Source organism: Cygnus olor, chromosome 3, assembly GCF_009769625.2.
Source record: "Cygnus olor isolate bCygOlo1 chromosome 3, bCygOlo1.pri.v2, whole genome shotgun sequence".
Lineage (NCBI taxonomy): Eukaryota > Metazoa > Chordata > Aves > Anseriformes > Anatidae > Cygnus > Cygnus olor.
The window spans coordinates 31,833,817-31,855,371 of NC_049171.1; the positions used below are offsets into that span (position 1 = coordinate 31,833,817).

Consider the following 21,555-nt stretch of genomic DNA (forward strand, 5'->3'; position numbering starts at 1 on the left):
CGCATTACATGGGGTTCAGCAACATCCCAATTTTAGCCTATGCACTGAGCACAAACCAGAGAGCATGGGCCACACAGGCTGTTTGCTAGAAGGTCACGCAAAATAACCAGAGAGCCTGTATTTGCCTTGCGGTGAGATGAAAAAGCAATGATGCCTACTTTCTCACCTATCCTGACACATATTTCCAGCTAGAAATACCCTATTCTCTCTTCTAGGTTGCAGCTACTGACACTTGACTGCTCACAGCCCAGGCAGGCATCACAAGCTGCACTGAAGCCATTGCCAAACAGCATCAAAAACAATTCTGTTGTACCCGTTAGCCATTTCAGCAGAGGTCAAAAAAAAAACAAATTTAAGAAGCACGATAACATATACACCCTCTTCATAATAGAAAATCTGTCCTGGTGCCGCTCATTCTGGTGCCAGGAAACTTTGTTTGAGAGCCCAGCAACACGACACCTCCCACCAACACAGTGGTAATGTCAAGAGATGCTAAAACGGGAACTGCAGATGAAGTTGAAAGTTAAATTAGGTTCGGATTTTAATTTTTAAAACAATAAGACCCTCCATTTTGAAAATGATAAATGTGAAACAGAAGACTGAACGATGTTCAGTTTTCTATCACATCTTCATCTTCTTTAAAAAGGTAGACAATTAAATCAGCAACATTTACAGCAACAGTAATTTCCCAGACAAGATTTGAAAACATATACCCTGTCTTCCAAAATGTAAATATTGTATTAATATTAACTTTAAGGTGACTGGAAACTGAAAATGAGAGCTGAAACAAATCATAGCAGAAAAAAAACAACACAATATATATCAGCCTACAAGAATGACTGCATTAATGGTACGTTAGTTACTTTTTTGGTCAGCTCAAAGAAATTTCTACCAGCTGACAGTTCTTTCTTAAGAGAAGAAAACTGGTTGCAGCCAATTAAAGCAAAAATACTAGCAACAAAAGGCAAAAAGTTGGCAACATGCAATTAAAACAGATCTGATTTATTGCTTACAATGAAATCTACACGATTTATACCTTCAGATGTCCTTTACAGTAAGGAACTGGAATCCAATGCAAACTATTTCTCAATGTATGATGTATGTCACAACCCCGCTTTAGTTCATGATGCAATTTTTAGCACATGCTGTTTCCACTCACATACTTCACACGACAGAACAGATTTGCTGCAGCCACGAAACATCTTCAGAAAGCTAAAAATTCCTTACTTTTAAAGCAAAAATACTGTTTCCATACATTAGAAGTTGAAATACCCAAGTTTTATTATGAGCTACCAAATCTCTAGGAACAAAGACACTTCACCAGCATCTGAAACAGCAGTCTACAGATGCAGTTAGGAGGATTTGCTGCTTCTACAGCTTTCTTGGAGGAGAAAGTATCTTTGTGTGTAACACTTCTGTAACTCAACACACCTAGCAAGTATAGTCTGCCACCTGTTTAGAAAGCCTCCTTCTGTCAGAGAAGCATTGACGATGATATGGCAAAGTACAGCCACCCATCTCCCAAGACACCAGACAGCAAGTGCCAGAAGTCTGAGGGACTTAAAAGCACCAGGTACTTCTCCTATAAACATTTTAAATCTATTTTAACTAAGATGAATGAATATACTTAGACACTGAAGTTGAGAGAAGAGAAGACCAAGCTTTTCTAAACCAAGGTGAACCACATGCACCTGAAGGTGAGTACCCAGACAGGAATACATGAGCTTCAGACGCACGGTGCAAGCACCTTCACGAATAGCAAACAGGCAGCTGGCAATGGAAAAAAAACACATAACCACACACAGAAGTAGTACACATGCTTAGATCTGGGTCCAGCTGACACTACTGCAAGGAGGATGTTTTCCATGCCTTTAATTTTTGCTTCCAGCTTTTTTGCATCTATCCTAATGAGAAACAATTGCCCCTTCTTCCCCCCCAACACACTTCTGCTTGCTGAACTGGGGGCTGAACCAGTATCAAACCGGCCGTGTTGACATAGGATACAGGTCGTTCTGAAGTAAGGCTGTCCTCAGAAGCAACAACTGCAAAATGCCTTAGGCTAAAACAAGTTCAGTTCCAAATTTTAATTATTCAAACTCTCTACTGAAACATTTACATTCTTCTTTTCTTAAAGCTACCGGTTGGTTTCATTCCATTTAGGTAAGATGTGGAAAACCTACACAACTTCCTATTGAGGAGAAGAAACGCTTGGACCAGAAAACCTGCACATTATTTTTGGTATGAGTTCACGGATTTTTTACAATAAGATTCTCAACTCTGTACACATCAACGGGGAAGGAAGCATAACAGGAAAAAATAAGTCTTTAAGCTGGTATCTGCAGTTGGTTCCACCCATGAATACAACATCCAACTTTCCAAGACCGCATCAGCTATGTTCATATAAATACATCTTTGTAATAGAAATGAACAAAAGAACAACAAGGCTTCTTTATGGATTTCCTCATAGAAGACATAAAATCCTTCCATGCAGATAGTTGCTATGGTACAGACTTAAGGGGAAAAAAGAGGGGAGACCAGACTTCTTGTTTACAGGTTTCCAATATGCTCCACTTGATCCATCTTGAAATTGAAACCCTTTAGTCTTTGGGCTGTCAGGTGGTAGTGGACAAACACAGTGTTTGCAACTTTACAGAGCTCCCCCATGTTCTGCATACATCTAGAGAAACACATCGATGTGGATCAGTCAGCAGACAGGAGGGACAAGAGAGGTACTAAATCCTGAGACTTACTCAAGGAAAAAAAGACTTATTCAGGGAATTAAATGCCAGATTATCTTTAAATACTGTCAGCACTTGACAACTATGTAACATTGCATTGACCTATAAAAAATATGCTGTTGTGCCAATCCCAATTCTTCTGAGACCTTCTTCATTTTTTTTATCCAGACAGGTACACCTGGCTACTTAAAGAAGAATGAGAGAGAGACATTTAAGGATTCAACTCAAGACCCTTAAACCATATAAAGCCATATAAACTTCTACTACAGTCAATGAAGCCTACAAAAAGATTCAGCTTATCCCACAGCAGACACTTGGGGCATTTATCACATACCTAGACACAGGCATCTGCTACCACTTCGAACACCCTGGGATGTCCCACCTCACTTCTAGAAGCTTCTGTTGTAAACCCTGCAGGTCCCAGGTTGTGTCTGTCCGCACTGTGCAGTTCCTACCAACAGTCCGGAGATCCTGGTTGGCACTAGGTGACCTAAACCCCTGAGGGAGGGTCAGCTGAATTGCTGTCTAGGCCCTACTGACTATATTGACTAACTCTTCACAAGCTGTGAAGAGAGCACAGAAACTTGGTGCAGTAGAAAACCTAATTTCTGCATCACTCATGAGTGGAATGAGTCTCTTATTCTTTTGTCAATTGACAAACTATCACTTTTACAATAGTCTACTCGCTGGTGTTTTTGTTGTATCAGCTAAACTATTTCAATCAATTTTAGCCTTTGCAGTCATTTCTTTACAGTCCAGTCATCTGAAGCAGCAGCCGCATGTACTCTCTTGCCTAGATCCATTACCCACTTTGCCAAATGATCAGACTATAACCTTTTGGCCAAAGTCTTCTATACAGCCTGCCTGCATCAATTTCCTTCATCAACTTTTCTTTAGTGTTGTGCATAAAACCTACTCATATGGCCTGGGTTAGTTTTCCTATTCAGCCAATGACCAGTTTGGTCCTACCATATATTCTGCTTTGACTGAACATGCAGGACGGTGAAGTTGTCACTGGATTATCCAGGGTAACTCCAAGGTTTGGGTACTTAACGACCTAAATTAAGTACCAAGTTCCCTGCACAGTCAGATGCCTTTAAAGACCTCCAGAGGGAGATGCTGTCTAATTTTTGGGATCTGAATCTTACATGTACAGTGCATTTGAAAAGCATCCATCTTACCCGTCCTTACTGGCCACACCAGCATCTTGCACCATCCTACTTTGTGATAAAAATTAAAAAATAAATAGAAGTAGAAACAGGACCTACAAGAGATTTCAGAGTCCATGGCAGTTTTCCTGCTCTCTTTAGACTGCAATTTACTCATTCCCCCACCCATCCCCAATTCTATTATTGATTGCCATCACCTATTACTCTTTCTTCACCTGCTTACTGTTGGAACAAAGTGCAAAAATGCTATTTTCCATCCCCCTGAAGTTTCTTACCACCACAAATACCTAGGAAGCTTAAACAATGTCCCAAAACCATATGCCTTGCACTGCTAGCAAACTGCTGAAACGGTAGCATTTCATCTCTATCCGTGCTATTAGCACTGCAGGAAATCTGAAGAAAAAAAATACATTGGATGCTATTAATACATACTTCTTTGCATTATTCTTTGGTTCTTCCATCTCCTGGGATATGTTTCTAATAGACGATCATTAATCTGCCAGCTGTTAACCCAGAATCCCTTCTGAATGCATTCTGCCTACAGAAATCATATCAGATTTAAACAGAACAACTACCGACTTCTAAACACCGGAGGAAGTATTGTCCCATAACTGTAAAGTTTACAAGCACACATGGTTGTTCTTTCCCATTTATTTAACAAGCATGTGAATGATTCCACTGATGTAGCTATAACCCAGTTCTCACAGCTCAAAGACAAGGGGTGGTGTACAAGGAAACCACCCTGCACTGTGCGCTCCTACAGCTATACTCATCACACACAATGCACCCAGTAGTAGGAATATTTAAGACCGTCACTAGGTTTCCATGGAGAGAGAGCTGAGATCTTGTCTGATTTCATTCCAAATCTACTGAAAACAGAGAAGAGCTTTTGCCAAGGCAATTTTGGCAAGCATTTCCAGCACTATTCTGGCTTGCCAAATTGCATTTGGATTTTGCTGGACTTATTTACTTGTTCAGTAAGCTGGGAGAAGTAGAAACATTTGTTGCTGTAGAGAATCTGGCTTCCTTTGAAGATCTGGAACAACGCTTAAAAGATGAATCAGAGACAGCTTGACTTAGGAATGTGATCTATTAACCTCAGCTCATAGTTGTGTTGTATGTTGACGCACTAGAAGTAATCTATAGCTCAGCTACTTCAGTTTTGAGACCAGACAACTCCATGAACTCTCAAACAACACTTCTAATGTGCTATTTTTATATAGCCAAGTTTTACTCCTTTAAAAAAATACTATCCAACAGAAGCCATACAATGACCTTGAAGATCCTCTTTAGGAATCAAAGAGCACAACCACATTTTACAGGCCAGCATCCTTTGCTGGCTACACGGACACATATCCTAAAGGCCTGATTTTCAGACTATATTAAATACTCATCGTTTCAAAAAAAAATAAAGTTACACTCCTTCAGGACACCTTTAGTTAAAGGCCAATCTCTTGAAAACACTGTCCCCACCCTCGCTCCCCACAGCGCTGGTCAATGCTCTATTTCCACCCTGTCACTCAGGCATGCAAGAATGCTTTTGATCAGATGCTTCAGAGGTACAGCGATGACATATTTCGCCTGACAGAGTAATGCTCAACTCAAGACCCTGAGCAAAAAAATCAAAGCGTTTCAAAAGCGTGATTCGCAGTGCCCGTTTTCAATTTTATAGCCCTGTTTCACCCATGTTCGTCTACTCCTTATTTTCAACTTGCCTCCCCTCATTTTTACCTTCTTTGCCAAGCAAGACATTCCTTTTTCATGCTTCCCTCTGTTCTACCTCCTAACATGACACACCCTAACATGACACACCACCTTGCAATTGACCAGCTATCTTGCTTTCCCTTTTCCAATACAAAAGCTACGCGCTAGGGCACAGCCATGGCCCGGCTATCCTCAAAGCATGTACTGTTGGAAAAAAGTCCAAAATAACACCCAGGCTTACACAGTGTCGTTTTTCCCTTCTAAATCCTCACTGTTATAATGCAGTCACCCTTGAAGCAGAGCATTTCATTTAATTCTCTCTTGTGCCTTTAAAAAAGGCCTACAACAACTCTTGAACCAATTATCCAGGAGGCACCTATACGGCATTTTTCACAAACAAACAGAAAAATAAAGTATAAGTGTAACCCAAATTTCTGATTTCTAGATGCACGTGTATTTTGGTTGCATTCAAGATGAGTGCTACAAGCTTGCTTCCTAAGAGATGTACACAGACTGCTACATGACACCTTCCCATGTTCACTGTACCTTTCCAGTAGTCGGTTCACCTGCAATCTAACAATTAAACAACAATCTAACTATCAAACAACAATCCCTCTTTCCTTCCTCCTCCCCTCCACCCCAAAAAAAAAAAACCCAACACCAAAACCACCAAAAAAGTAAACACAAGATATGGTAAAAAATAAAATAAAAAAAAAAAACAGCATCTAGCTCTCTGCACCTCAGGGAAACATACTACACGATGATGATCCTCCATTGGCAGTTATAGCTTTAAATCTGTTGAGCAATTTTTAATCCCACTGATGCTGGGTTTCTACACCTTTTACTATTTCGATTTTTTCCCCTCAGGATTTTTGGGTTGACAAATCACAATCTTGAAATACATCATAAAGGTCAGCGTTTACATGAGACTACTAATCTGTCTGATTTATAAAGAAATAAAAGGACAACACAGGAGATGAGTCCCATTTCCCAGCATTTCACACTGATTTACTACACTTACATGACTTGGTCCCAGTCCTGCTTCAGTACTTCTTCCCAAAACACACATCAAGCTGACAGCCTATAAAACAGTCACAAACTACTTGCCCAGTACTGGCACAAACTAGTTTCAATCTGTAATCTGGAGTGCTCTTAATTTTACATTAGCACTCCACAGAGTTTCTCACGTTACTCTTCTTTAACTCCTTGGTACATGTTATTTGCATCTTCTAATTTATGTAGTACTTTAATAGCTGTTACACATCCTCCTAGCTTGCTAGAGTGGAAAGAATGACATCAACATCAATCTGACTAAAATCTAGCACTTTAAGCATATACCTGACAAATCTATTGAGTATTTGCATCTTTATGATTCTACCTGGTCACGGAGCACCAGCATTAAAGCTCCTTTTGTTTCTAAGAAAATCTTACTTTCTCTAAATGTCCGGCTGTCCTGCCTCCACCCATGCCTTTTTTTTTTCCACTTTACTAATTTTATACATTGCTTCATTATCCGCTAATTTATATTCATGGAATAACATCTGCCAGTTATCTATTTAGGGATTTCTGGTGGCAGGAGGAAGGGAAAGAGTATTTTTAATAGCAGTTCCTGCCTTTCTTCTGAGACATTTTATCTTTGATATCTCCCTTGATTGTGGATTCTTCAGCAGCTAGTAAGATTTTCATAAGCTATTCCAAAGCGCTCCGCTTTTTCCTGTTCACATTTCATCTTTCACCTCGTGTGGTTCAAAAGTTTTTTACCTTTTGAATAACCTCCTTCAAGAGGAAAAGATTGTATTCATCTAACCCCATGCAGACTTCTAAGCCAAGATACCCACATCCGAGCTAGTTATCCTACACTGATTTTAAAGGTAAACGAGAAGAATAAGCATGGCAACTGGGGACAATTCAACCCATTCCTAAATATATATATATCTAGAATTAATCACATAAATTGCCACATAAAAGGGCATCTCCTTCTTGGTTAAGGCAAGCCTCAAGTGGTCCAGCTCAGCCGTGTTCAACTACAGCACAGCTGTAGGAAGTTCAGCAGCACGAACCCCCTTCACAACTATTTCCTACCAGCTTTCATAAACAATCAGATTCTCACAGCATATTCAAAGGTTAGGATAACAACACAAACACACCGTGGGACAGAGAAACTGCGTTTCCAGCGTTTTTCACGTTAAGTCAACACCATGTTTATATTCAGAATGTTTAATTCCTGTTTGTATAGAAGCTTAATTGCCCAGAAAATAAGAAAGCTACCATTTTTGATGTCCTCTGCCAATCCACAGATACCTGTACTTATGTGACCTGCCAGATGGCTGCTATACCATTTTGAGGGCCACATGTGCTCAAAAAGCCACATATCTGCAGCGTCACCGCGCTGGGCCTAACATAACGAGGCCTGCGGAACATATACAGCCATTTCAAGCGAGTCTGGCCTGTTCCTGGGAAGTATTTGGGACGATGCAGTTGTGTGTGGGAAGCAGCTCTACGAAGAGCTAGGAGAAGGTTTAACGTGATTTATCGGACAGCACTTTGTGCCAACCCTGCAGAGCCAGTGGAGTTACCTCATATTTTAATCCCTGCTGCTCCAAGCTGGGGGGACCATGACGCTCTTGTGCTGTAAGTCCAGGACCAGAGCTGGTTTTGGGAGCTCATGCAGGAGCCAGCATTTATGCTACCTGCATTATCCTTCCCCAAACAGAGCTGGCTGTACCTTCGTGATCCATCTTCCTTCCCTTGCATTACCCAGAAGTTGTAATTACCAGCTGCAGTGTCTCACGGGACATCACTATTTGTAAAAAAATACTAAAACCCCTCACAGAACATATAGTTTCAAGGAGATAGTAAGCACTGTTACAATATGTAGGCTTTCAGCTATTTCACCGCTGTTTAGTTTAAGCTTTTAAAAACTACTCCATATGTTTTGAAAACATTTCAGGATGTTGATGGTGAGCACTTATAGCTATAGCATTAATCACCGCTATGAATCTCAGAGTTGCACCAGATACGCAGAAAGGCTTTAAGAGTACATAGCTTGCAACAATCCACACTGAGGGACTTAACAGTCCATTCCAGCCTCTATACATTAAATTGATGGCATGCTAATAAGATCCTTGCTCTAACCGAACAGTAGCATTTGTCCTTAACGTAAACAGACTAGATATTCTGCTTTTTTACTTTTTTAAATGATTAATCTTCAAGCAAGAGCTTCAGAGGAGCATATATTCCATGGGATAACGTCATCCAGAAGAACAACTAGAGTGCTTGAAACTAATTGCATTAAGAAACTCTAGAACACAGGGCTGATTACCCTGCTTAGCACAGAGCTCTGCTTTCCATCTAAGCAACTGATGGAAAGAGAACGGAGGATCTGCACAGCCCCCTTTGCCTCTGTCTTCCCCTCTTTCTCAAGTCATATCATGTTATCTCCGGCGCTGCTGGTGTGTGCGCATGCCTGCACATATGTACATAAACATACATAAATAATATAAATATATAAAAGAAGTCAGAGTACGTCAGCCTTGTATTACAGAATTCCTTAATACAATTAGTTTTGAGTGTATATACATGTATAAAAACACATAAAGGAACATAAATGATGAGCATGTTCCTATGCCGAATGGCAAAACTGTTTATTGAAGATAAAGAAACGTATTCATCATTCTGCACAGGATAAAGTAGACAGCTTCCCCAGAAATGGCAGCACACGTCAGAAACACAGCTACCGACTCAGCAAAATCAATGATGCAATAAGAAAATACTAATCCTACCTTCTGTGTACTTTGAGAGTGATTAGGGCAAGGAAAAAAAAAGGAATATAAAAATTATTGTAAGAAGATATCTAAGCCTGCAACTTGTAGATGAGCACACAAACTATTCCCACGGGTTTTACTACAATGAAGTAGTTAGGAAGGTGTTGACTGATTAACCTTTGATTTGTGAAATTGAGCAGAAAAGTTTGAAAATGGGTAGAAAATTTTCAAGCCAGTAATGGAGAACAGCATTGCAGGACAATTGTATGTGGGAGTTAATATATACATAGGCTGTGACAGCCTTGAAGACAAAAGAAAGCAGCTTAAGTTGTATTTAAGGAATAAAGGTGAGTCCTGGGAGGAAGACAAAGAAATGAGTGAAGTGGTCAAAGCAAAGTAACAAAAGATCAACAGAAGATCTCAAAAGATCTGAGAGCAAGTTCTTTGACCTTACAGAAGGCAAGAATAAAAACAGGAGCGCAACGAAGAGCCCAGGCAGGCACTGACAGACCAGCTATTGAGTGAAGTACACCTGGATGCCCAGAAGAGACAGCAAAAAACTCTGAGCAATATTCTTCCCTTCAAACTGATATTCTTGCCTTGCTAGGCAGAAGCTCTGGAGCTCATTTGCTTTGCTCTGCATTATCAAAGGAGGTATGTATTAAATCAAAGGGCACACAAAGCTGGGGGGGAGAGGGGAGGGAGTGTGCGGATATGAAAATCTTCAGGAGTAACACAAAACAAAGTTACTGAAAACGTCTCCAGTCTACTCACAAGAAAAAACAAGTGCCAGGGACAGGAAGGTTGAAATGGAGCAAAAGGGTGGTTATCCATATTAAATCAAGAGAAGTATTGTGAAATAAAGTAAGTTACATTTACATCCACAGCTAAAAAGATGCCTCGAGCCATCATCTGGAAAAATGCTACGCCACTGCATGGCACGTGGCTTCCTTCTCATATCCTTTGTTCATTTATTTGTTTCATAATAACTGTTTGAAGGTTTTGGGGAAAAAAAAGAAAAAAACAACTTTATGCAGACTGTTCTGTTATTACATATCAGTGCAAAAAAAAAAAAGGAATGATTTCGTGCATCTTGGTCTGTAAATTACTGCTTAAGGGGAAAAAAAGTTATATGCCCTATTCATCTTAGGGAGCTCCTCCTTTCCAATGCAGATTTCTTGCAGTGCGACACTATTAGTTCATCTTGTCTTACTGTATCTTTAAACCAAAAAAGCACGTTGAGCACAAACGTATATATAATGCCTATTTCACACATCAGTAACAAAGAAAACTCCCTAAGAAGTGGGACTATTAAACACTGTCAATTTTCAGGCAAAGAGTCCAGGCACATATCTGAACAATTTAAGGTTTCAAATGTGGCTTGAGTAGGAACAGCAGCTCAGCACTGAAAGCCTTCCATTCACATCATCAACTGTATTCCCTTCATAACAAGTGCATATGTAGGCAGATGGATTGTGCCTTTTCCAACAGCTGCCCTGTCATTTTCAAGATGATTTCCATAAACAGCATGTATGGGTAAGTAGCATTTTTCAGCTTTCCCATTTTTCCTCCTTCCTCACCGGCAGATAGAACTTCTGAAGAGTTAAAACCAGAACTGCTCAAGCAAGAGCTGCCCTTGGCTTTCAAACAGGTTTGGGTAAGGAAATAGCTTTTTTAAGAATACATCCATTAATTCAATAATGGGGTGGAGAGGGCTCGACTGCACCTACCCAGATCTGGAAGCCAGGGCCTGAAAGCAAGTGCCTGGCTTCCAAGTGAAAAAATAGTGATCTCAACCAGCACAGGGTGCTACGTCGTGAACAGCACCGAGGGTAACACAAAACTGCCTCCTCTGCAGACAGAAAATTAAGGACCGACCACCACGCTAGCACTCTTCTCAAGCTGAATCCTAGCAGGCTTTAAGAAGCGGCTGGCAGAAGAGTGGGCTACTTGTCTGAAGCTGTTTTTCTGGAAGAAAACTCCTCACGTGCAGGCGGCGAGATGAGAGGCTGAACAAATCGGTCCCAACATACTGTTACATTTCCAAAGAGGAAACGCGCTGAACTTTGAGACAGCACGTAATTCAGGAAGAAGGGTAATAGAATGGGTATTGAAAGAATTTCCTGCCAAAGCACGAATATTATCAATATGCAAATCTTCACAGGAGGTACTTAATGCTTTTGATATTAAATACTCTGCCTATGCAAGTTCTCTCCTCTTGCTCAATCCTCTTCTTCAAATATATAGGGAAGCTTTCCAGATGAAGGGGCTATGTTAAGAATCCTCTGCCTAGATAGTGTTTCGCAAGTGCATCCAACTGCCATAAGTTTCATTACAAGGTCACTTAGGAAATTCTATGGGTCGTCAAAAAAGCTAGTTTTAGGGCTAGAAAGGTTGTAAAAGGACACACCTAAAAACTTGGTATTGGACTATACCTCATCTGCTGTCCTGTTTTGTCAACAGAAACACCCATCCCTATCACAAATGTAACCTGACTGTTGTCAGGAATTCCCATTTCTCCCTTGTCATTGACACTGTGAAATTTCAGTGAAACCTTTGTAAATCTACCCTTGGGTCCCGTTTCCTCCTCAGTCATAGTACCAAGTCACTTTTGTGACAATACTCACAGAAGGTTCTCGCTACTTCTACAGCGAATGTAATCCCCATTTCTGACACCTGCCTCGGCCCCTGATCTCAGTATGCTGCTAAGACAGCAATATTTATAAGTTAAATGTTGTGTTCATATGGACTTTTCTTCCTCTGAATTCACTACAAGTTTTGCAGAGTTTTAGGTTTGTATGAAAAGGCTTCTGGAAACCTCTGCCTATTTAACCTGTTTCCTCTGCTGTACTCAACAGGGGAAAAAAAAAAAGAACAAAAAACTTCGTATGCATCTGTCCTAAATTCACTTTTATGTACCATCCTACCAAACTGTCTTCTTTCAGGATATTTATAGCTAGAAAAACAACTGCCTAAGACAACATCTCCTCTGTCTTCCTCCATTTTCATGAAGCTAACAACTCAGCCACCTGGGCACAGACAGCACTCCCTATAATCATGCCTTAAGTCCCTCCCTTTATACCCCTAGGTTTCCTCTCTTCCCATTTGTCCCCCGCCTACCTTATTTGGTTTTCACTTTGCTAACTGGTCTTTAGATTGTAATCCCCTGCCAGGAGATTTTCAATACTACCACGGATGGCAAAGCATGCAAGATGATGTCCAGTGCTATCCCCAGCAGGAGCCATCGAGCACTGCTGAAACGCAATATAACCCAAATCCACGGCAAGCCCACCAAAAGCGGTTTGCAAAGCATGGATTAATGAAGTTCCCTCAAACACAGAACGTTCTCAACCTCGCAGACAGAGCTTTAGGTAGACATGTCAAAGTGTTTTATGGGAGTCCTGAGAGGACAATAGCTCCTTTAAAAAAAATAAAAATCAGAAACTTCAGAGTCCTCGGTTATCTGTATCTTGTGAAATTCAAGGGACGTGTTAATGCCCCCTTGTATTTTTGCATGCACAGGCATACATATTTGAAAAAGAAGGATACTGAGGACAAGAAAAAACAAGTTAGCAACAAAACTCTCTTTACCAAAGGTGTAGGTATTTAACATACATACCAGCAAGATGCCTATCTTCTCTCAAGAGCGAATACACAAGTGCTTTCAGTATCAGCTTGGATCGGTTACGTGCTACAACCTCAGTGCTCTTTAACCTCGGTGCTCTTTTTCTGGTACCGCGGCGGTCACTGTTAGGCCAGAGGTGGCCTAGTACCATCCCAGCCCCATAAATTCTTCTCTCCAGCTACAGTCCTGGGGTCACATTTAAGTTCCGGGGTCCACCCACACGTGAAACTAATTGGCAGGAGCGGAGTCTTCAAATCGTCTTGACTGACTTCTAGAAACGTATGAATCAGCCTTCAGCGCTTCCTCCTCTTCTGTGAGGGGGGAGAGGCGAGGAGAATGAACGGAAAAGGGAGAAGGGGGAGAACTGCTGGGATTGCAAACAACCGAGACACTGCAGCACATGTCAGACAAGAGCCCAATCAAGCAAAATCTCCCTGACCTCCCCCTCGCTTTGCAGGGTTGGCCTCTTCCAGGAAAAAAAAATAAATATATTTTTATCATTTTTTCCATGGTTGCTATAATTGGCGTTATTTCTAGTTTCCAAAAGCCCTGTAAGTGATTGCTTCCTACAAGGCTTAGGATTTCAAATGCTAAATGAACTATTACGGAGATGCTGCGTGTACGCACTGATCTGGTAATCTTGTAACTTCAGCGGAGCCTAGAAAACAAGCCAAGCAACATGTACAGCCAAGCAAGCTGCATGGCAACTCGCTTCTGAAAACTTACAATTAAGCTTGTCGTTAAAAATACAGACTGATTTATTCCCGTTTTACTTTCTATTCAGTTCTTAGCTTTTCACAGCTCCTACGAGAAACTGGATGGCTTCTAGAGATTCAGACAGAGACATCACCAGAAAGATTAAGTCGTATGTAGAAAAGTTTGGCCTAAATTCATATGTCTGTGATAAACCAAATAGAATAGAAGTTTTAAACAGACAACTATGCTTTAGGTGTCAAACATTTCTTGACGTCTGTGGCAGTTGGCAGCTGCAAACATCCGACTGAAAGCCCCATCTGCTGCTTCACAGCTTCCAGTCGAGGATGTTTACAGTCGCTCACTGTCAACAGCAATACACATTCCTCAGCTGTTTACTTTATATTATGAACATGCAGAGGCCTCCAAGCAGGTTAGTTAAGATTGCTACAACTTCTGTTGCTGTGTTGCTACACGCAGACGCACACGGGGCTGTTTTCCTAAGTATTTACTAACAAAATAAAGACAAGTCCGACTTCCAAAGAAACATTTTCAAGGCATATTTACTGTTCGAGTGCTACATTCAGAGAATTACGTTGCCTATTTTACATCTGGGAAGGATTACAATAAGGGCATATGACAAAAAAGCAACTTGTTTCCATTGTTGTATTTGTTTTGTTCTCCAAGGCACGAGAGCAATCCTGTCACGCTTGGTATAAAAGCTGCATTACCACGTAGCCGAGCAAGTTAACTTATCAGCAAAAGGACTGAAGGTACCGGCCGACACCAAAATAGCCCCAAATTCATCCTAAGAATATTTCACCGCACTGCTTGGGATGGCTTTCTGCCCCGCAGCAAAGTGGATGCGAGGGAATTGTCTGATATTAGAAGTTAGTTTATGCAACATTTGCTTCCAAATAAAATCGTGGAAAAAGAAAAACAATACAACCCAGAGGGGATTGTGGGGAAGAGGGAGGAAGTCGTGTAGCAAGCTCTGCAAAGGCTCCAATAAAGTTCAAACATGTTGGAGAAATTCTACAAATCACCTGAGGTAACCAGTCGCTGCCACACCTCACGTGCTCCCAGAACGGCATCGCTTACCGAATGAAAGAGCCAAAAGGATTTGGCACAGCCATGCCCCGGTTGTACAATTCTGCTGTTTGTTTTTCATTCTGTCTCCAGTTTCCTTATTAAGTTAATGATGGGTAAAATTAAAGATTAATCACTCAACTATTTTTCTGAAGTCATACGAAACCACAGCGTGCGAGCGGAGCGATTATATCGCTCTAATTAGAAGGTGTTTTTCCTTGAAACTTTCTCGCCCCCCAATGAAAATACTGCACCGTAAACCAAGCAGGTTATGAACAGACCACAGTTGTTTGCAACGCAGAAGCCTGTGGCGTATTTACTCAAAGTGATAAGTGTGAAGGATCTCTATAAATCACTTTCAAAACTCAGGGTTGTATTTTTTTGTGCTAAGGTTAAGAAAATTAATCTTTTAGGCAGCAGGTGAAAACAAGCCGAATTACGTTGGGGCCTTTCCCTTTATTCAAGACCAACTTTGAGCTATTAAAGCTTCCTAGGGAACCACGTTTTCTCAATGGGTCAAGTCACTAAGGAAACAAAGCAAACTTTATCAGTGCTGCACAACTCTACATTCCAGGAATTCTTAGCACTTGGCATCCATATACCACTCCAGAGCCACGAGATTGACTCTCCCTCTACTTTGCAGAGCTACCAAGGAAAACTATGAAATTCTCAGCGAGGTGCCCAGCTTCACAGAGTTGCCAATATGAGGAGGTCCTTACAGCCCTGTGGGAGGTCTACCAAAGGGCGTGGGGGTAAGAAAGCTTGTTTCCTGTAATGATATTTCTGAAAAGGGAAAAAAAATAATAATAAAAAAAGAATTCCTATCCTGGCAAGTTCCATCAAGTCGTCACATGTCGGCTGAGAAAAATATGAAATCACCCTGCAAGACAATCTACATGGATTGTAAAAACAAACCCAAAAAAGTCCCTGGATGCAAGTCACTGATTGCAGAATGGAAAGATTTGAGTTTAATTACACCCGGTCACAAAACGAAGATCAGCCTCTCATTTGTAAATGTATTGGCCTAATATCTACAACTTAAAAGTGGATGGGGGAGAGGGTGGAGTAAAGAGACTACAAAATCCTACTGCTTTGAATTAATTGGATGAAGGACACGATGTCAGCAACAATGCGCAATGTCACTCCATGTATGGCTTCCTTTCGGCTTTTAAAAGACATCAAACAGATTATATCTGTATGAAAGTCAAGGCAAGGTCACTCTAAAACTGTGATGTGAGGCATTTTATCACTCAGTATGGACCGTTAGGCAAGAGAATGCCATCAGCTATCTTTAGTGCACTATTTTTTAATTTGTACATTTCTTGCACGTTAAGAATACATGCGTATTCTTGCAGAAGTATCCAACACTCAAATAGCAATTAACAGGCTTTGATTTATACTAATCCCGATAAAGTTTTCAACAAATACAAGTTAAATAACAGAAAGCAACTTTCCAATAGGCTGGCACACTTTTCACTGTCTTCATGAATTTACACTTCAAGTCACAGAAGAAGAAAGGTGCAAACTGGTGGAGTTTAAGAATTAAAAAAAAAATCCACCTGTTTTTCTCTCAACTCTCCTGAAATACCCAAGCAAGGTGAAACAAATTAATAGTGAAAAAGACGGGGAAAAAAAAACACACAACAGAAAAAAGTGCCAACCAAAACAAGACTTTCCAAGCACTGTTAGAAATCAAAACCAGCGCTTTTATTTTCTATCGCCTTCCATACAGATGAAGTGATTTTCAAACTCAGACGGGTAAATTAGTTTTTAATCATATTTGAATAACACTGAAATGCCAACAGACAAAAATGCAAATTGAAAGCTGCATAAAACTTGAAAAATCTTGACTTACAACCAATTGTTTTCTTAACTTGTTTTGTAATATGCACTTTCAAATTTGCCTGTCAAAAACCTTATTTAAGATCATCATTAAATATGGAAAAAAAATCATTCCTCCTCTTCCTGTCGCTGACAGCACTGGAAGATTAAGCACATATTACTTATATGAACTCAAGTTCACAGCTGTTATGATACAGCATGAGTATCTCCAACTGTTGCTGATGAATCTACTTCTTCCAACTGCATTTGAGCTCCCTGTGAACTGCCAAAAGAAGCAGGCTCCCCCTGCACTCAGCAATGAGACAGCAGCAGTTGCAGACAAGCAGTCGAAATTATGCACCAAATGAGACAGAGAACATCCAAACGTTTGGAAAAGAGATGTCAAAATTAGAGTTTGGTAGACGTATGAACAAATATAGTGCATCTTCTTGGATGCACTTCCTCAGTGCCTCATCATTTTCAGCATTTAATCCAGCTCATCTAGGTGCATGAATACAATTGGGCATTACACGTCTCGGAAAAAACGCGAACCTCAGCAGAAGTATGTCGGGAGAAAGAACAAGAACTTACTTCTTGGACACCAACTGATCCTGCTTCTGTTCCCCTGATACCCACAGATCCGGGGAGAACGACATTCTTCGGCTGCTGAAGACTGCTCCTCAAATTTCCAGGAATCTGCATCACGCACATTAACAGAAGTTATTGTAATTCCAGAAGTTCAGTAGTTCAGATCACAGAGTTCTCATTATGAGGACTGTCTGCAAAAAGTCAGATAGCTTTTAACAACCATTATTAAAACCATGTCCTTTTCTGATATAGTCATTTAAAACCTAGATTGTGTTTAAAGTGACACATTACTCTTGAGTGCAGCTGTCTCTCAATTAGAGGAGATAAAGGTTAACTGCCTAGGTAGTGCAAGCACTCAGGAACTATACTGAAGAAGTTACAATTTCTCACCAGAGAGAGACATAATAACTTCTCCATTTATTATTTCAAGAAATACACAGATAATAGAGCCAACACCAACCATACAATAAATCTGAGATTGAGCATCACTTCAGAGAAGCAAAATCCCCAGACTCCTCCTAGTTAAGTTGTTAACACAGGGAAGGAATTAATTCACTTGTTCGTTTCTGGAGGAAAAGGGACAGAGAGAATCCCTTTGCAGACAGATGGATGAACACAAGACAGAACCAGATTATTAGGAGAATAACAAAGAGAAGATTCAGAAAAGAAGAGCATAGGCAGAACACAATAAGGGGTACTAAAATAAATGAGTCTGTAGAAGGAAAAGGATACACACCTGACAGCTCTGAAATCTCAGTTACAAACATACAACAAAAGTAAAGAAATGCAGTCAGTAGGGCTTGTTAACTGGAATGCGTATCATCAAAATACTGCATTTATCGATTTGCGCCCCTTAGGCCTTTTGAAGGCACTCGAACCAGCCCTGTACGTGGCCACATTAAATGAGCATTCATAAATACGCTTTGTCAATCAACCAGCTCCAGCAAGGAGTGCAAATTAAGTGGGGATATCAGCAATATTTATGCGTTGCTCCAGGATCAGCGTACAATTACTGACTGCTCTACACTTCAGTGTCATCAGGGCATCGCTGTGAAACCCACAGACCTTAAGTACTGAGGTGCCAACAGGTAGAAAAGAAGGTGAAACAGGCTCACCTTCCCCTTTACACCACTGGGCAGAAGCGACCAACTCCCGGGTTGCTCAGAGCATTAACGCACGTGTCAACAGAGAAGAGTGCCGGCTACGGGGCCACCGCAGAGTAGGCGGCCAGCTGAAGTTATGCTAAGTTTGTGTCTCTGTATCAGCTTCCAGCGAGGAGCACTAAGCTTGTGGTTTTCTATTTCAGAGGAATGCTACGTACATATACAACAAGCAGCGTACTGGGCCACCGCAAGAATGAAGAGCGTGTCTTAGACAAGGAAACAGCCCCCAGCGGCAATAACTCCTTCACGTGAGCATTTGGGAGAAGCACTGCCCAGCAGCCTGCAATGTTTCCCAAGTTTAGCAGGGACCTTTTACTGAGATTTAACAGGGTAGCTGTAACGCAGTTTATTCAGCCTCACTGTCCCTATTCAAAGGAAAGGCCAGATGGCCGTGCAAGGGAGGTCCTGCAGAAGGCAAGGCACTCTTGCAGGAGTAACAAGTCCTGCAGGGGACACCCTGTAGGAGTGGGGGGTCCACGTCAGAGAACCCCTCTTTTGGGGTGAATATACATTCGGGTTGACCAGAACAACCTTCAAATGCAAAACTCTGCCCCAGCATCCCCAAAAAAACTTTTAAAAACAAATATGAACAGGACGGAAGAGGAGGGAGCCTTCCCTTGCAAAACCAGGGAAGGCCTCTGTTCTCCTCCCATCGCTACTGCTCTCGTACGGAGCTCAAACACAGCTAGGACATAAAGACTCCCAGCATAATTAGCACAATCATAACGTTTGCCCTTCATCTCCAGCACATCACAATGAATACATCCCCTGACCGCCAGGCTATTTTTACTCCATGTGCTACATAGTGAACTGCACAAGCCCCACACTGCAGAAGAGCCTGCAAGGCTTCAGCTTACACATTTTTTTTTTTAAACCTATGAAGTTGTGCAATGCTCTGATTGCTCTCCTCTCCTGAAGGTACCTGAACGTTACCAGAAATCTGTACTAGATGCAAGAGAACTTCTGGATAGTAAATTAAGCTACACATACACTAAAAATGTGCAGAAAGCAACCTTGTCGACACTACCATGTGCTACAGTAACTTAGAAAATGATTATTCATAGCACTATGCAAGTAAAACAAAAATAACATTTAAGGAACAAAACTAGAGTTTACGTGCAGCAAACGCATTAAACCTTTGCAGATCAGGTGCAACAAACCTACTCAAAACCTACTTCATTTATTTTCAACAGCTTCCCCTTCCCCTGGGTATGTACAAGCAGGCTTATGGCACGAGGGAACAGAATGAGGCTGAACATCACCTTCAAGGCAGTGAAACACTTGTTCCCACAGTTGGTAATTAAATTCTCCAACCTATTGGACAAAATGCTGACACCACGCTGGCAGGGTCACAAACCTGAAATTCTGTTCACGTTACACTTCCAGATTCCTCTTAAGCCTGTACTCTCCTCAGTGTGAGAAGTCCTTTCCTCCCGGCTTTCCAGAAGCAGGAGGCAAACCAGACTAACATGCACGTTGAAGAAAATGCCCACCAAGTTAAGACAACGAGCAATTCAGTCACACGAAGAGATGAGAGGGCATTAGGCTGACCACTTAAGGCAGCAGACAGAGCTTACCAGCACAAAAGTCCTAGCTAAGGGCCTGTGCAAGGAACAACCTGCTCAGGGAAACCCCACGCAGATATCAGCACTGCCACGCACACTAGGAAGGGAGGAAAAAGCAAGGTGACCCCCAGCTTGGAGTGACTCGGGGTGGAAGGAATGGGCTGTGAAGGAAGAGGGCACACAGAGAAGAAACACCTCCGCCAGCTTCAGGCACTGGGAGCTTGAACCCTTCCCTCTGCCCCTCTCCAAAACTTCCAGTCCAAATCACAAACAGCTACTCTCAATGTTAGCCCTACACAGCCTTCCACAGATGCAAACAAGCGGTTAAGCTGTGTCTCGTTTTTTATCAGCAGAAATAATTGCCTACAGGTTATAGAAATAGACATAGAAAAGCGGTCAGGAGGACACCTACTAAAAGCTTTCTTAACCAGAAACTTTCCTGATGTTTATTAGCGCAGAAAATCCCCAGTGAATAAATATAGCTTTGTCGTCAGCTAAAAATCAGAGCTATTAGAACATATCTTGGCAGCCCCAAGAAAAAGTTTGTCGCTTAGACTCCGAGAAAGTTTATAATCAACTGTCCGCAAAAGCTTTAATTTCGCATGCGTGTCATTGAAGAAAAACACTGAGGCAAGAACAGACTTTTTTTTTCCTCTCCAAACGTATTAATAACTAATCCCCTCCAGATTATGCAAAGCATGTCACATTAGGATGGCTTGGGCTCACCTTGACCAGCAAGTATGTTAAAATGCAACTAAACCCGTCTACACTTGCACTCGAACTCGTGCTTCTTTTACATTTCAAATGCTACAGGGGAAAGGCATCTCTTGGACTAACGCTGATCAAGGCCACACAATCGAACTGTTTTACTCGACATGAACTGTTAGAGGCAAAAAACAGTCTTCACGAAAAATGTAAAAACTTATGTTCTACACACCTGAAATTGCAAGAGGACGGGGAACTTGTCTTTGCCCATTATCTCCGCACCACGTGCGTGGCGTGGCAGGTTCTGCAGTTACAAAAGGTACATTCGTGCACTCCAAGTCCTTGGTGCAGAGGGGTCATGTGCAAGGCGCTGGATGAACAAGCAGGAGCCGAGAATGAGCTTTTCCCGTTTCTGTTAATTTATGGCCCGATGTTACATTCCTTTCATGCAATGCCATAATCTTCAGTGAATGACTTCACGTTATCCTCCTCGGAGTAATCTAGGAATGCAGATAAAAAGAACATCAACCTCACCTTCAGGAGACTCTCCCTCTTAACCCTCAAGGGTTTAGGTGCCTGATAGAGTTTTAGATAGGAGTAAAACTTCAAACGTGCCCGCTTGGCTGCCGTGTAACCCTGTAGGTGCCCACTGCCCTCGGAGCACACAACCTGCTGCCAGCGGGTGCGTGCAGCAGCGCCGAAGCCTTCACAACATTTGCCAGAATCGCCCAACCTGTGCCCAAATCTCCTGCCACTCCTCTGCCGCTGAAACGCAGAAACGTGCTGCTACAAAGCGCGGCTTCCAGCTCTGGCCTTTACCCCAGCAGTAAAACCAGGAGTTTGGGAACGGACTGGCTGCACCAGAAGCCTTTATGCACGACACGAACACCAGGACGAGGAGCACCCAGGTGAGACTCCCCCTCTAGGGCCT

The 21,555-nt window shown here is 41.7% G+C and overlaps 1 long non-coding RNA gene across 4 annotated transcripts in view; it reads right to left on the minus strand.

Moving 5' to 3' along the window:
- Window positions 1–21,555, minus strand: part of LOC121067765 — a 65,956-nt gene that overhangs the window by 41,739 nt on the left and 2,662 nt on the right. For all 4 annotated transcript variants that reach the window (XR_005818433.1, XR_005818432.1, XR_005818434.1 and 1 more), the window contains exons 2-3: window positions 20,857–21,124; window positions 17,195–17,299 (exon numbers count right to left, since the gene is read on the minus strand). This is a non-coding gene — a long non-coding RNA (uncharacterized LOC121067765). The remainder of the gene's footprint in view (window positions 1–17,194; window positions 17,300–20,856; window positions 21,125–21,555) is intronic.